This window comes from Rana temporaria, chromosome 13, assembly GCF_905171775.1.
Source record: "Rana temporaria chromosome 13, aRanTem1.1, whole genome shotgun sequence".
Taxonomy (NCBI): domain Eukaryota; kingdom Metazoa; phylum Chordata; class Amphibia; order Anura; family Ranidae; genus Rana; species Rana temporaria.
Window position 1 is genome coordinate 96004831 of NC_053501.1, and position 13344 is coordinate 96018174.

The window sequence follows — 13344 nt, forward strand, 5'->3', positions numbered from 1 at the left end:
GGTGGGAATGCCTTAAAGTGTGAAAAAAAAACATCTGGATATAGGTCTAGGTTCTCATAGATCTATTCTGTCAAAACTCATATCTTCAGGGAAGCCTATCCCACCTCCACTTGAAAACTGTGGGCCAAATTCTCAAAAGAGATACGCAGGCGGAACTGCTGTTCAGCCTGCGTATCTCTGTGCCTAACTTTGGAAACGATCCTCAAAAGGCTTTTTCCAAAGTTAGGCAGAAGATCTGACATCTGTAAGACACTTACACTGTCAGATCTTAGGATGCAGTACCGCATCCACCGCTGGGGGCATTTCTCATTAAAATGCCGCTTTGCGTATGCAAATGAGGACTTAAGCAGATCCACAAAGCTTTTAAGCATTGTGATTTCTGTGTAAGTTCCGATTTGCTTGCGCAAAACTAGGGCTGCTTTTACAATGTGGAAAGTTAGTAACACCATGTAAAAGCACATTCAAGCGACGGCATTTTGTAAAATCAAAACCGGCATGGGTTCCCCCCCAGGAGCATACCAGGCCCTTAGGTCTGGTATGGGTTGTAAGGAGACCCCCCCTACGCCGAAAAATCGACGTAGGGGGTCCCCCTACAATCCATACCAGACCCGTATCCAAAGCACGCTACCCGGCCGGCCAGGAATGGGAGTGGGGACGAGCGAGCGCCCCCCCCCCCCTCCTGAGCCGTACCAGGCCGCATGCCCTCAACATGAGGGGGATGGGTGCTCTGGGGCAGGGGGGCGCACTGCGGGCCCCCCCACCCCAGAGCACCCTGTCCCCATGTTGATGAGGACAGGACCTCTTCCCGACAACCCTGGCCGTTGGTTGTCGGGGTCTGCGGGCGGGGGCTTATCGGAATCTGGGAGTCCCCTCAAATAAGGGGGCCCCCAGATACCGGCCCCCCACCCTAAGTGAATGGATATGGGGTACATTGTACCCCTACCCATTCACCTGGAGGCAAAGTGATAGTTATTAAACACACAACACAAGGGTTTTTAAAATCATTTATTAGTCTGCTCCGGAGGCCCCCCCTGTCTTCTTTAGCTCTAATACCAGGGGGGGCTTCTTCTTCCGCTCTCCGGGGGTCTTCTCCGCTCTCCGGGGGGGGGGCTTCTTCTCCGCTCTCCGGGGGTCTTCTTCTATCTTCGCTGCTCTCCGCTGTTGACTCGGCGCACCCCGGTTCTTCTCCAGCTGTCCGGTGCCTTCTCCTTCAGCGCTGGCTGCCTGCTATCTTCGTGTGTTAGCTCAATTACTAGCAGGCAGCCAGCGCGGTCTTCTGTGACGTCATCTTCTTCTCTTCTCTTCTTCTCCCTTCTTCTGATGTTGACTCGACGCCTCTTCTCACTGCAATGATGGAAGCACGCCTTGCATCCCATTTATATAGGCCTCACCGTCCCATCATGCTCCGGTAGGTAATCGCCCCCCGGAGAGGAGGACCGCCTTGCGACGGAGGCACTTAAGTTACACGGCGTGTAATTTCTAGGTAAGTGCTTTGAAGATCGGGCACTTAGGTAGAAATTTAACGCCTGTGTAACTTAACTGCTGAAAGTTAAGTTAGGCTACGTTTTTGGGAATTTGGCCCTGTATTTTTACTTTATCCATCTGCTCATCCCTCACAGTTATTACCTTTTGATACTTTGTGGGTGCTGTCTGTTTTTGGCATGAAAGGGTTGGGCTGTGTTTTGCCTTTTGCGGGTTCTTGGTTTGGCTCGGGGGCTGTGACGCGCACTGCTCGCACCCCCTCCACCACATGGGCTTGTCGACGTCACGCCTCTAATGTCTCTGACCCTTCTGCATTTTGGATCACCTACAAGCAGTATGGCTGGTGAGTTTGGCGCCAAACTACCAGGCGGCTCTTCCGCATTGGTGAAGGCGCCGACCCTCCCCATGTGCTCGCGTGCGTGACTCCTCGCGGCGGCACCTATAAGTGGATGCTTTCCTTGGGTGGTTCACGCACTTGGCTGCCTCGCACTTCCCAGGACACACATACATCCCCTGTCCCTCGATTTCACTAGCAGGTATTTGCACTTACATTTTCGTAGTTCCCCACTTATTTAATTTTGGTTGTCATGCTTTTTTCCCCCCTATACTGTACTGTTTAGATTAGAGGTCGACCGATATGGGTTTTTCTCTGGCCGATACCGATGCCGATATTTAGAATTTGGGGCGGTCGATGGGCGATATATGATGCCGATTTTTGCGGCCGATATTTTAGGCCGATTTTTTATTTTTTGGCAGGTGGCGCTAATTGGCACTGCCAGATTGCACTGGATGGAACCAATTGGCAATGGCAGATGGCACTGATTGGCAGGTGGCACTGGCAGGTGGCACTAAGGTGGCACTGGCAGGTGGCACTAATTGGCACTGGCAGGTGGCACTAATTGGCATGTGGCACTGGATGGTACTGGCAGGTGGCACTAATTGGCAATAGTTAGCACTGGCAGATGGCACTGGATGGCCTTGGCAGGTGGCACTGGATGGCCTTGGCAGGTGGCACTGGATGGCACTGGCAGGTGGCACTGGATGGCACTGGCAGGTGGCACTGGATGGCACTGGCAGGTGGCACTGGATGGCATTGGCAGGTGGCACTGGATGGCATTGGCAATGCCAGGTGGCACTGGATGGCACTAGATGGCATTGGCAGGTGGCACTGGATGGCGTTGGTAGGTGGCACTGGATGGCATTGGCAATGCCAGGTGGCACTGGATGGCACTGGATGGTATTGGCAGGTGGCACTGGATGGTATTGGCAGGTGGCACTGGATGGCGTTGCCACTGGCAGGTGGCACTGGATGGCATTGACAGGTGGCACTGGATGGCATTAACAGATGGCACTAGTTGGCATGGCATTGGCAGGTGGCACTGGATGGCATTGGCAGGTGGCGCTGGCATTGGCAGATGGCACTGGATGGCATTGGCAGGTGGCACTAGTTGGCATGGCATTGGCAGGTGGCACTGGATGGCATTGGCAGGTGGCACTGGCTGGTTGGCATTAGCAGATGGCACTGGCAGGTTTCACAGCACATAATGTAGCGGATAATGTGTGAAACTCTCTCTATACAGTTTCACATGGTGCTGCAGAGAGCAGAAAGAGGAGCTCAGATTCATTGCAATGTTGAAGGTGGGCGGGACCCGGGTTGGGCGGGGCTCAGCTGTCCACCAGCCAATGGGATGAGATCATTGGCTGGATAGCAGCTGAGTCCCGCCCACCTTCAACATCGCAATGAATCTGAGCTCCTCTCTCTCTCTCTGCAGCACCATGTGAACCTGTATGAAGAGAGTTTCACACATTCAGCTACATTATGTGCTGTGAAACTGTGAGAGCAGAGAGAGAGCAGATTCATCGTGATGTTGGAGGTGGGCGGGACTCAGCAGCTATCCAGCCAATGATCTCATCCCATTGGCTGGTGTTGGACAGCTGAGTCCCGCCCACCACGGGTCCCGCCCACCCCGACATCAGTCCGACAGCTCCATTCTCCTTCACACACACGGCACTGCTCTGCAGACAGTGTGGAGAAGGGAGGGGGAACCCCATGTTCCTCCTTCCTTCTCCACACTCTGCTGATGCAGATCTGCTAAATATCGGCCACATTTGGATAATAATCGGCCGATGCCGATTTCTCCAAAATGACTGAATATCGGCCCGATATATCGGCCAGCCGATATATCGGTCGACCTCTAGTTTAGATATGGTACAGCCTCACACGCTATTTACATTCTTACACATATTTTTACTTATTTCACAGGAACTGCCACATATCCTGGTTTTCCTTTTATTATATATCAGCCACATATTGCCTTTTAAATTCCGTCTACATACCGAGCACAGCCTGGTGCCTGTCCATCCTGGGTTGGGCCCTTTGGGGATGTCGACCGTGGGGCGCCCTGCCTCAGCCCCCTGGGGGGGGGGACAGTCCCCACATATGGGGGTATTCACAGCCTGGCCATTGTGCCGTCCACACATGGCTACCCTGTAAGTACTAGCTATGAATTTGCATCTCTACTTTTCAACTTGTCAATGTACTGGTATAGCCTATAATGTTTCTATGTCATTACAGAGACAGTACACGAATGCTCCCGACGAGCGACAATAAGTCGCGAAACGCGTAGAGCTGACAGATATCGTGATTTGTTATGTGTCTAACTGATTTAAATTGCACCTACCCCTTATTGCTTCAATTTATGGATTGTATCATGATTAACCTATGTGTACCCCTTATATGGCCTGTTTTTAACTATGTACTATCTTTGTATAATAAAGCTGTTATCTACAATTTTGTATACTCTCTCATCTCTCCCAATGTTTGGGGATTAGAGTATTGCCTTATCATGCAGATATCTGTCTATATGTGTATATATATATATACTGTATATATATATATATATATATATATATATAGATAGATAGATAGATAGATAGATAGATATATATATATATATATATATATATATATATATATATATATATATATATATATATATATATATGATTTTATTAGAAAAGAGCTACTTTTGTACTAATGATCAAATTAGACTACAATGTATATCATACACTTGAGACATGTCAACTATTGCTGTCTTTGTCCCTCACACACTTCATGCAAATCCCGCCCTTTCTCCCCCTTTTTCTATACAAATACAGGGATGGAGGTTAATGATTGTGCCATTACCTCATTTAAAGTCCCACCATATATTTTTATTTCTCATATTTACCTTTTGTATCACTTGCCCCTCCTTTATAGATTGTAAGTATTCATGAGCAGGGCCCTCCTAAACTTCTTATATCGAATTGTATTGTAACTGTACTGTCTTCCTTATTTTTGTAATTGTGTGCAAACTGTTGATATGAAATAAATCCTATATTATTATAATAATATTATTAAGATGAGAAGCCTTACTAAATACGCTAATCTCTAAGGCCTCGTACACACGATCAGTCCATCCGATGAGAACGGTCCGAAGCTGACTGATGGTCCGTCGCGCCTACACACCATCGGTTAATTAACCGATCGTGTCAGAACGCAGTGACGTAAAACACAATGACCTGCTGAAAAAAAAGAAGTTCAATGCTTCCAAGCATGCATCGACTTGATTCTGAGCATGCACAGGTTTTTAACCGATGCTTTTGTATACTAACGATCGGTTTTGACCTATCGGTTAGGTGTCCATCGGTTCAATTTTAAAGCAAGTTCCAATTTTTTTGACCGAAGGTTAACTAACCGATGGGGCCCACACACGATCGGTTTGGACAGATGAAAGCGGTCCATCAGACCATTCTCATAGGATGGACCGATCGTGTGTACGCGGCCTTACTTGACCAAACATGAAAGAAAACCTATGACCTTCATCTTCTTGGCCACAAGACAAACAACACGAGCAGTAGGGTGTTAAATACGTGTACAGTTTCTATTCTTCTTACACTTTTTCTTTAAAAGCCTATCTCCAGCCAAACTTTTAGTACAGCTGCAGTGGCGGTGCATCCATAGTGGGCGCATGAGCGCTGCCACCTCTCTCTCCTGCACCGTCACTAAAGTCAACAATACATAGATTCATGCATTGCATGAATCTATGTATTGTTGCCGTCGCCGCTGCCGCCCACTATTCAGATCGCCTGTCCCCTGGTGAACGCCGGCCATCTGAATAACAGCAGTTGGTTGGCTTTGGAAGTGTCTCTCAGAGCCAGCGGCTCTGATAGGCTTTCCGATTACAGCCTGTTGGCTCTAACTGGCTTCCTAAAAGTTAACCAGGGGACGCACAGTGTTTGCACTCCCTGGTTAACACTGACACGCGTCTCAGCCAATCAGGTTCACCAAGTCTGGTTACCGGTAACCTGATTGGCTGAAGCGACATTGAGAGCAGAAGAAGACATTGAGGGATAGTGGAGGCTGGAGGGAGGATAGCTGACCCAAGAAAGGTAAGTGCCGGGCGGGGGGAAATCTGGTGGTATTTGAGGGGGCAATCTGGCGGCATTTTACAGGGCAAACTGGCGGTTTTTGAGGGGGCAAACTGGCGACAATTGATGGGCACAGTGGCGAAAATTGATGGGCACAGTGGCGACAATTGATGGGCACAGTGGCGACAATTGATGGGCACAGTGGCGACAATTGATGGGCACAGTGGCGACAATTGATGGCACAGTGGTTGTGTTTGATGGCATGGCACAGTGGCGACAATTGATGGAAACAGTGGCGACAATTGATGGCACAGTGGCGATAATTGATGGCACAGTGGCGACAATTGATGGCACAGTGGCGAAAATTGATGGCACAGTGGCTGCGTTTGATGGCATGGCACAGTGGCGACAATTGATGGCATGGCACAGTGGTGACAATTGATGGCACAGTAGCGACAATTGATGGCACAGTGGCTGCATTTAATGGGCACAGTGAGGCTGCAACTGTTTTTTTTTTTTACGTTTGTTTGTGCCCCCCAAAAAAAATTGAGCACCAGCCACCACTGTACAGCTGACATCTTCAGAACATATGAAAATAGTTGAAATCTAAAGAATTAAAGACCTAATTTTGTTGATTACTGATTAACAGATCTGTTTGAGATGTGTGCAGTCCTCTCCCCCCAGGATATCAGTAGTTGTGGTTTCACACTTCTTACATCTGTGCAAGAAACTGCGGTTTCCAAACACGACTGTAAATTTAGCAGTCATTTATTTTGCTACTCTTGCCGTCTGCCCTTCAGTGTCACATTTTACAGACAATGATGAAACATCTTTCTGAATGCTTCTTGGTCCTTTCAATATTTGATTCTCTATTTGTTACAGGTCAGTACACCGTATAGAGCGCTCTGTATTATTTCATAACGTGTAAGTGTAGCTTTTCCTGTTCATATATTATACACATCATAGAAATAAGCCATAAGATTTTTCCTCATATTTACATTTTTTATATATGTATTTATAGTCAACTTAATGTAAGTAAATGTATCATTATGTGTTAAAGCAGTAGTAAACTCATAAAAAAAAAAAAAATGTTTCCCTTGCAAGGAAATGTCATAATGTGATAGCACATTATGTGAAACGTACCCAAAGCTTTCCAGGAGCATGCATGTTTTCATCTTCACCTGGTCTTCCTTCCGGGTTCAAGCCTCTGAGTGGATGAGTCGCGATGACGTTGCATGCGCGCGGGAGTTGCTGTTCATGGCGCGTGGCTCTAAAGGAACAGCACCTTTGTAGTTCCTTCAAAGCGCATTCGCCAGTGACGTCACCGGCGGCTTCACAAGCATCTCCTAAATGGTGCACGTTTAGGAGATACTTACTGTACTTATAGGTAAGCTTCCCCAGGCCCTTTTATGTGTAAATCCCCCTGTGTCTCTAATAGGGGCACAGGGTGACCGAGAAACCTTGTCTGATCTGTACTAATCGGACTCCCAGTACAACCACATTGGAATGTTGTGTGTGTGTGTATATATATATATATATATATATATATATATATAGTCTCATTTTGTTGTGTACTCTTTGCTGTGATCGTTTGGGATGTGACTGTATTCTATTGTTCTATTGTGGCTGTCTGTCAAATATTATGGGATGTGTAAGGCCTTGTACACACGATCGAACATGTCCGCTGAAACTGGTCCGCGAACCAGTTTCCGCGGACATGTCCGACCGTGTGGAGGGCCTGGCGGACAGTTTTCCGGCCTAGCGGACAGGTTTCCAGCGGACAAAAGTTTCTTAGCATGCTAACAAACTTGTCCGCTGGAAACATGTCCGTCCAACATGTCCGATGGTTAGTACGACTCATCGGACATGTCCGCTGGTTATGACTTATAACCAGCGGCCCGAAATCCCACGCATGCGTCGAATTGATTCGACGCATGCGTGGAAGCATTGAACTCGCGTGTTAGGCCCCGTACACACGACCGAACATGTCTGCTGAAACTGGTCCGTGGACCAGTTTCAGCAGACATGTTCGGTCGTATGTACGGGCGACCGGACAGCTTTCCAGCGGACATTTGTCCAGCCGACCATTTTCCAGTGGACAAAAATTTCTTAGCATGCTAAGAAACATGTCCGCTGGAAGCCTGTCCGTCGGACATGTTCGGTCGTCTGTACAGACTCACCGTACATGTCCGCTCGGCCGCCATCCCTCACATGCGTGGAAGCATTGACCTTCCAGGGCCGCGCACGTCGTCACGTAATCGTCGCGGCCACGTCACCGCGTATCGTGTACGCGCGGATTTCTGTCTGATGGTGTGTACAACCATCAGACAGAAATCTCTGGGTGGACATGTCCGCTGAAAACGGTCCGGCAGACCTTTTTCAGCGGACAGTCCGTCCGTGTGTACGAGGCCTTAGAGAACGTCGGTGTCTTATACGTCATCGCGTTCTCTGTCCGCGGGGATTCTGGTCTGATGGTGTGTACACACATCAGACCAAAAGCTCCCAGCAGACATGTCCGATGAAAACGGTCTGCTCGTGTGTACAAGGCCTCAGTGTGTTTGCTGTGAGGAAAGAGGGAGGGGGACTCCTCCAGCATTCCCCCTGCTCATAAGACTGCTTACTGATGAGAAGTTGAATACACCTGACCTGTGTGTCTATTGTCATTGGACAGTTTAACCCGCCCTGAATCCAAGGGTAGGGGGAAGTGTCTCTGAGTTATATATCTGTTGGACCATGTGCTTGAATAAGGAGTCTGCTGGTTTTCACCCAACACTGAAGTACGGCTGGTGACTGGGTGGGTTAAAAAGGCTTGAATAGTGCTGGTTCTGGACAGAGGAAGCATTGACGGCGGACCTAGTCCTGTTGAGGTCGAGAGTTTTTCCCTCATACCTATAGGTAAAAAAACAACCAAGGGAGTTTACTTCCATTCCAATAACCATGTACCCTTGAATGATTCAAGAAAAAGGGGGGAAGGGAGGGGAGGGGAAAAGGAGGAAGGAAAAAGAATGAGGAAACGGTGAAAGGGAAAGGGAAAGGTAGAGAGAAGAAAAAAAGGGGGGAAAAAGAAGAGAAGAAAGGAAAAAGAGTAAAGAAAAAGAAGAAAGAGAGGGAAGAAAAAAGAAGTAGAAAAAATGGGAAATAAACGTAGGGATAGCACTCACATGGGCCACATCTGTAAGGTATAAAAGAAGGGAAACAATATCTAAATCTAGCGAGTAGACACTGATGGTCAGACTTTGAGGCCAAGGAAGTAGGTTAAAAAATGTTTAATTTGATAGCATATAAATACAAAAAAATATACAGAAATAATACAAAAATTTTTTATTATTAGTAGCCACTGTATATTCCTCAGAAGTCGCCAACGCACGTTTCGCCGTGGGGCTTCTTCAGGACGAAGACGAGGAATGCATATTTAGCATAAAGACAGATTTGTGTCTGTAATGATACAGTTTAAAGAATTAATAACAAATATATCTATAACATGGAAAGAATTTAAAATAATGAATTTCAGAATGTATAATTACATGACATATGGTCCTCAGTGGAAACATCCATAAAGTATATATGATGCACAGTGATTGACAACATTCGTCAGGATGCAGTTTTGGCAGGAATTTGCATGCGCAGCAACTGGAATCTAATGTAGCACATAGAAAAGATCAATAAAAGGCATATATTTGGTAAATAGGAGTCATTATCCACAATGCAGGCACACTGATAGAAGAAGAGAAAAAAGAGAAACATAGATAATGAAAATTGAAAATTGAGGTATAGCCTATAGAAGAGAAAATGCGCAATAGACCTGAGAAGGAAAGGACAAGAGTAGAAATGTCCGTAATAATGTAAATATAGCGTGTATTTGATAACAGGGAATCACCTTTGGTAAGCCAATAGAGGTCAAAACGAAAGATCCATGGGTTGCAGGGCTAGATAATCCCTGACACACTGCACAGCTCAAAAAAGACTGTGGTTGCAGAGTGAAAGAGAAAAAAAGAGACAATGCATAATTGATAATGAGGCAAATCCTCATATTGGGCCCAAGTCTAACCAAATAACCATATTTAGAGACAGAAAGAAACACACAGAAATAAAGCCTTAATATACCTAATTAAAATGATCTTAGGTTTGCTGGGACAACAGATCGTGGGCGGCATGTATAGCCTATGAAGCCAAATGTTCAGGTCAAAAGTACCGCTGGTGAACATGCGCTGTATTTAAAACAGGAGGCCTATAAGTAAAGGGAAACATGAGTGAGGGTGTAATAAGTAACACTCTCTGGGAAAAGTGAGGGGTGTCACGAGGCATAAGAGCATCCGTACTTACCGTGGAGCGGCGAAAGGTAAGGGTATCTGTGTCCCAGGGTGTACACGAGGCAACACAAGGCAAGTGCGTGTGTTCCTCCCTTAAATAGGGCCTTTCCTTGCGTCAGCGTCAAACGTGTGACGTCATTGACGCGCGCCCATTCATTACAGCGGCGCATAAACAGGTCGCAATTCTCGATGTAACAGCGGAACCAATATTACAGCACAACCGCAAACAACGGCCAAGCGTGAAGTTCAGAGAGGGCGCACATAAGGAAATTAGGGCATTTAGTAAAAAGGGGAACCATGGATAATAAAAAACAAGGGATTTATTTGGAAAAGGAGATCATATAGATAAATATAAAGGAAGAAGAAAACCGTATGTATAGATATTAGGGGTAGTAAGGTTGTCTCTAGCTTGCCATCATGTGGATAGAATAGAGATAGCACAGCCTATATTAAAGGGCAAATATAAAACTCTTTTAAATGTTTATAGTAAGAACATACCATGCAAATTGAAAAAAGGAGATTTAGAAGAGAATGGAAGAGTGTGTGTTTGCATAGAGGACAGTGACTTTATCCTCAAAATAGAAAATAGGTACAGCCAATGATTGATCGATTTTTGCCCTACTAAATATAGGGCCAAAAATTAAATAAGAATAAAAATAAGAATTGCCGCAGTCGCATCCAGGAATGTTGACAGTGAGTCATAGACTCAATACATGTGCCCTAGATACCTCCATAGAGCACCAGGTAATCAAGCAAACAACATAAAGAAATCCAAACATTTAAAAAATACTCATACGCTAATTATATAAAAATATATATAATTGCACCTTACTTCCTAAGAATTAGGTAATTTCATTACAACTGTATTGGAGAATAGCACATTACATGTATTTTGTCATTGTTAATAAAGCAGTAATTAATGTTAAAGGAGAAATAACTGATAAACATATAATCTTCCTGTTTCAAGTTCTATCCATACATTATTTGTACTGTGTTTATATAGAGCATCACCATACACATAATATATAGTCTAATATATAAACCATCCCTAGTTGGAAAAGATGGGGATGGTTAAGATACTGCGAATGGAACAACAATAGCGTGTTGACAGGCAAAAAAATGAACCACATAAAAAAATTATAAGTAAAAAATAATAATAAATGACGGAGACATGTTTGAGGGTAATTAAACATATAAGAATGACTTGAAGCTCATTGATTCGTTCAACCCTGGCCACACATTTGCCTTGAGGCGATAAATCCATTGAGTTTCCCGCTGTAGGACTTTCTGATCAAAATTACCCCCTCTGGGGTCCTCGGCTATGCAATCCAGTACCGAAAATTGTATTCGGGGGGTTACATAGCCGTGTGTAAAGGCCACATGATAACCCATGGTCTTATTTAACAGACCGTTGGTAATATAATACATATGATCTTTAACTCGCTTCCATAGTGGTCGGATAGTTTTACCCACATAGAAGCATCCGCAGGTACAGAAGATTATATATATAACCCCTTGTGTTTGACACGTGACATGTTTGTGTAGTTTGTGTGTTTCCCCGTTGGGAAGATCAACGGTTTGGCCCTCTTTGATTAGGTGACAAAATTTACAGTGCCCACATTTATAGAGACCTGGTATTTCTGACAAACCTACTAGGGGCTTACAGTAGGTGCTTTTCACCAAGCGATCTCTTACCGAAGTGGATCGTCTGAATGTTATATTCGGGTTTTTAGCCACATACTTAGAAAGAGTGGCATCTGCGGTGATGAGGTGCCAATGTCTTTGGATGAGTTGGCGAATTTGAACATGTTGGTCTGAAAAGGTCGTGATAAACCGCATCACGGTGTTTTCAGACTTGTTTTTGGTGGAATTACTCTTAAGCAGAGTACTGGCTCTGTTTCTTTCTGCTGCTCGATTGAATGCCCGCTTTAAGCAGGATCTACTGTACCCTCTCGTACTGAGTCTGGTGTAGAGCTTGTCCGCTTCACTTTTAAATTTTGCATTATCGGAGCAATTTCGACGTAGTCGAAGGTACTGACTGTACGGTATGCTCTTCAATAATGGTGCCGGGTGGGCACTCGCTGCATGTAGCAGGGTGTTGCCCGCGGTGGGTTTGCGATATAAGGATGTCTGTATGCCATTGACCTCATTGACATAGATCAATATGTCAAGGAAGGCAATGGCAGTGTCACTATGATTCATAGTGAACTTTAGATTAAATTCATTGCAGTTTATGAAACTCATAAAGGCAAGCAGGTCGTTTACTGTACCCGTCCAGAACATCAGCACATCATCGATGTATCGAAACCAGCTTAATATAAATGATAAAAAGTAGGTATTAGAGTCAGCAGAAAAAAGTTTACGTTCCCACCCCCCCAGGTACAGGTTCGCGTAGCTCGGGGCACAAGAGGTGCCCATAGCGACTCCCTGTACCTGGAGGAGGTGGGACCCATCAAAAGAAAATACATTTTTCGTGAGGATGTGAGAGAGAGATTTCAACACAAAAACATTCAACTTGTCCATTTTAGGTCCCTTTTCGGCAAGAAAATTAGAGACAACTTGGATGCCTTTGTCATGTGGGATTGATGAGTACAATGCCTCCACATCTATTGAGACCAAGAGGCACCCATCGGGCACTGTGAGTCCATCAATTGTTCTCAATAGGTCGGGCGTGTCTTGAATGTAGGAGGGTAAAGAAGTCACGTGTGGCCTAAGGTATTGGTCAATGAATACACTTACTCTTTCAGTTTTAGAGCCGACTCCTGATATAATTGGACGGCCTGGTGGATGTTGTAAGTTTTTGTGCGTTTTGGGTAGCGCATAGAAAGTGGGAGTTCTGGGGTATGGAACCTGAATACCATCAAAGATGGCTTTGGTGATTGATCCATCAAAAAGTGCCAGCTGTAATAGATCATCAAATTGCTGATTAAATTTTGTAATAATCTCTTTGCTAATTGGTAGGTACCATGTGCGGTTTTTCAAAATATCCCAGCACATGTTCCTATATTGCAAGTCATCCATCACCACGATGTTGCCGCCCTTGTCAGATGGTTTTATAATTATTTCTGAATTTTTGCTTAGTGCATCCAGGGCTTGGGTGTGTATGGATGAAAATTTAGAGTTGGTATGTTTGACAAGAGGG

At 45.3% G+C, this 13344-nt stretch overlaps 1 long non-coding RNA gene across 1 annotated transcript; it reads right to left on the minus strand.

Moving 5' to 3' along the window:
* Nucleotides 1–9228: 9228 nt before the first annotated feature.
* On the minus strand, nucleotides 9229–11003 carry LOC120920673. The gene is made up of 4 exons (XR_005744757.1): nucleotides 9997–11003; nucleotides 9770–9856; nucleotides 9417–9529; nucleotides 9229–9327 (listed from the first exon to the last, which is right to left on the minus strand). It is a non-coding gene; the product is annotated as an uncharacterized LOC120920673 (long non-coding RNA).
* Nucleotides 11004–13344: the final 2341 nt, after the last annotated feature.